We start from the raw sequence: 4257 nt of genomic DNA on the forward strand, positions 1-4257 counted from the left end.
GCTCCCCCCTCCCATATATATAGTCAAACAAGGGTAATTTTCCTTAGTTAGTTAACCAAGTGGTATTAGTTGGATTACTAATTGAATTGTATAACCTAACTTGGTCAATTGGGTTTTGATCCCAATCTGCATCTTAGCAAACTATGATCGTGATAGGCGAAGTCCCATACATGTTTTATAACAATACTTTTATATGAATTTTAATTAAAAACAAAAGATTTTTTTTTAAAATTATGATCAACATTGAAAGAGGACAATATTTGAAGTAAGATAACACTCTTCAACAAGTGAATTCACACTAAAATCGCTATTATCAAACTTGCATGGTACAACTAATTGAACTCAATCAAAATTTATCCCTTCACCAAGTCACATTTTGGTGAAACACATTAATGGGTAAAAACCCACTTAGGAGAATTCACTCCACATGACAAAAGAAACAAGGAAGGAAAGATAGTCACCCCTTCCCCCCTTTTCAACATCAGAGAGGGGAGGAAACTCATCGTATTGGCACCAAACAACGTAGTTGTAGTCCCCCTCCCCTCCTTTTTGCAATACATGCAAAAATTTTGTCATCCCCTTGTTGTAGAAGGATGGTGAGGGAATAGGGGTGTCACCAATTGGTCTCAAGATCCTCAGTGAAATAGTTTTGATGATAACAAACACTAGTGTTATTAATGAAGTATATTAAGTATGTCTTGCAACACAAAGTCCATATGCATTCGGTCAGTCAAGAACCATCCAGACCATATGCATATCCATTCGGTCAGTCAAGAACCATCCAGACCATATGCATCTTAATACATGTAAAAAGTGAGAGGGGGGGTCAAGCATATTTCATACAAAAATTCTTTGTTATAGCTAACAAGGGCAATTTAGTAAAGTACATAAAAGGGAGTCAACCACACACTAAGGAGTCATCCACATCCGTATAAAAAAGAAGACTAGAAGTATGAAAATCAAATTGAATTAACTCCTTTAGTAGAAAGAATGAAGAACCAAAGAAACAAAGACACAAAGTAATCGACCCCTCAAACAGTGTTTGAAACTAAAAAAGGAGTTAACGCCCTTCAGTGGAAGAGTTGAAACATTAAGAATAAAAAAATTGCAAAGCAGTCGGCCCCATAGGTAAGAGTAAAGTCTTGTAATTTTAGTGAAACAAATTTGAAGCATAAAAGAAATCAACCCCTTGAAATAGACTTACGAATAAAAAAAGAAGTAGAGCCCTTCATGAAGCAAAGAAGCAATCAAAAAAGAAAGGAGTTGATCTCATCAAAGGGTCCGACTACATGTTCCTACTAATGAAAGCCATTTTTTTTAAAAGAGGTGGATCCCTAGTAAAGGAGTGACTCCTTATTATAAAAATTCAAATCATAAGGATGTTAGGCCCATATTTTAATGTTGTAGGTCTCTAAAATGTTCAACAATAAAAATAAGAATTGATGCATATTTTTTTCATAATTTTTGGACTTCGTTTTCTCCTAACATATTTATTCAACCATAACAATTAGTTTTTTAATGCTAGGGAGCTTTCTATTTAAACAAAACTAATTCTAAACAAAATATCTCTTGTCGCAATGATTTTCAAAGCTGCCAAAGTGCTTTCACAAGTTTTTGTAAGTTTTTTCCTTCAAAACTCAAAAGGAAGTCAAATCCTACAAGTCATTCTATAGAGCAAAGACTCTTAGTGCATATATTTTCAAATATGATATGAATACTTAGATCTATGCTTGTTGAATTTGTGCCAAGTGATTTTTGTATCATATTGAATTCAACATTTGCATCTTGAGTGTTTGGTTACTCGACTTTCTCATATAACTAGTATTGCAACCATTTTGTGTGCCATTTATTTTCAAATCATACATTACTTATGCTATTTGAATTTACTGGTAGATTCACGTTAGGTTGGGTGTGATCTTGATTGTAATATCTACCTATTAAGAGACATTTTTTGAGTTTAAAATGAAAAACAAGTAACCCTTAGTAAATCAGTCAAAACTTGGATAAACTGGTTGGCAGTTGTTAAAAATTATTTTTAGTCCTAAGTGTTTGAACCTAGCAATTGTTGGCCAAAAGTCCTAAGGGTTGGGTAAGTAGTGTGATTGGACTTGCATGGCATTTTGTTGTAGATATCATTTAACTCAATTTAGTAGATACTTTAGCTCCAAGGTGGAAAGTCTTTGGAAGTGTATTTAGGAAATTTAAATATGATTGGGAACTACTTTAAATTATTGTGTGCTTCTTATGTGCTTGTTGTTTAAGTTGTTACTTGTTTCATAATTTTAATTTTAAAACCAATTTTTAACTTAATTATAAAAAATATGAAAAACTAGTAGTAAAATTAACTAACTTATTCACCCCCTTCTTTACGTTTGTTCCTCACTAAACCCTAAACCCTAAACCCTAAGACATCAGGGAAGATGGCTCTCCCCTCCCATGATCTACTTTTTGTATTTTTTTACAAGGAGTGTATGACATCATATTCATATAAAATTAGTTGTTAAACCTAACTGACCTAGGTTCAACTATAGGTACTTATCTTATCAAGTTGATGGCTAGGTCAAGTCTTACAATAGTGCTTCAAACCATGAGTCCAAGGCCTGTATGCCTCATTTTATATCTATTGTGTCCTTTCTTCTTTGCTATTCATTCTCATGCAACTTATGAATTCAAGAAAGTTATGTAACCATGCAATGGTGCTACCATTTTTATAGTTATGGGGTGGTTAGTGCATTTTCAAAGTGAAATAGAAAGTGAAAGCAAAAGTAAAAGTGAAAGACCTAGTGAAAGTAAAAATGAAAGTGAATTATTTTTTATGTAAGTATACATAATAGTAAGTACAGTGTAAAGTATTTTTTTGCATTAGTATGTACAATGGAAAATGCAGTAGAAAGTGGAGGAGTTTATTAATAAAATACTCAGATAAATTTAACCTTATAAGATAATTTTATTTAACTCTTCTATTAATAAAATAAGATAGACAAGTAGAAGAAAAAAAATATCAATTTAATTAAATATAAAAAACACAATACTTAAAGAAAAATATTTACTTTTATAATGTCTAGATTGTAATCAAATTTTTACTTTTACGATATCTAAATTCTCATTCTTAAATTAGTAATTAAATATAATATTAAAATTAATGAATTTAAATAAATAAATAAAGAGGGTATTTTATTATATAAAAATATTTTGATAGATTTAACTTTTATAAGCTCGTTTTATTTAAAATTTAATTAATAAAATAAATATTTTATAATTTTCTAAATTAATAAAATAAGTAAAAATAAAAATAAAATAACTAAAAAAAAAGTTCACTTTTATGATGTCCAGATGCTTAATCAAAGTGTTACTTTTAAACTATCTAAATTCTCACTCTTAAGTTAGTAATTAAATATATTATTAAATGTCATGCAATTATATAAATAAATAAATAGGGTATTTTATTATAAAAAAATACCTTGTAAAAGTACATAATTTATAAATTTTCTTTGTAGAAAATTAAAAGGTGCGAGAAAGGAGAGGGTCAAGAGGCCGGTAATAGTAGAGGGTCAAAGCATGGCGAAACAAGAGTAGGGACAGAAGGAAAAGAAAAGGAGCGAGAGGGCGGGAGAATGGGAGGTTAGGGTATTGAAAGTGAAATCAGAGGGTGAGGCCTGCAATTTCACTTTCACTAGTTTTAAGTGGTGCACACTAACGATACCTATATATACAAATAATTATAAAGAATAACATAAATATTTTAATTAATCAAACTCATTGTTATGGACATTTTAGGTTTTTAGAAACCTGAACCCAAACTTGACCCTAAACCTCAAACACAAAGTAACCAGTGATAAGGTTAGAAATCTAACCACACCTCAATCTCCTTCCCCTCAACCACATTCCCATGACCCATCCTTTGGCTCATGGTTTATTTCACCATTCATTCAACTTTAAAAAAATTTAAATATATAAAAATATCTATGATATGTAAAATATTTGTTATAAAACCTGGTTCAGACCATCATGTTGAACTGGTCCAATTCTATAGACCTTAGAATGAGTCAAAAACCAACTCACTCAGTCGCGATCGTTGGTACAGCTGGTGAACCGGCTTACTCAATCCTGTCAGCAGAGTTACTCATACAGGGGAAACGTAGGACGAAGGTTGAGCGACGCAGAAGGCGAACTGGGAATAAGCTCTGTTGCCCCTGTCGTTGCCTCTTCGCCCCTCCATACATGATGGCAGGGCTTTCAGCTTTCATGGGTTTCTCA

The sequence above is a fragment of the Aristolochia californica genome, unplaced genomic scaffold, assembly GCF_029961685.1.
Source record: "Aristolochia californica isolate CCGP_79_NKW_82.1479 unplaced genomic scaffold, dmAriCali1.0.hap1 SCAF_16, whole genome shotgun sequence".
Classification (NCBI taxonomy): domain Eukaryota; kingdom Viridiplantae; phylum Streptophyta; class Magnoliopsida; order Piperales; family Aristolochiaceae; genus Aristolochia; species Aristolochia californica.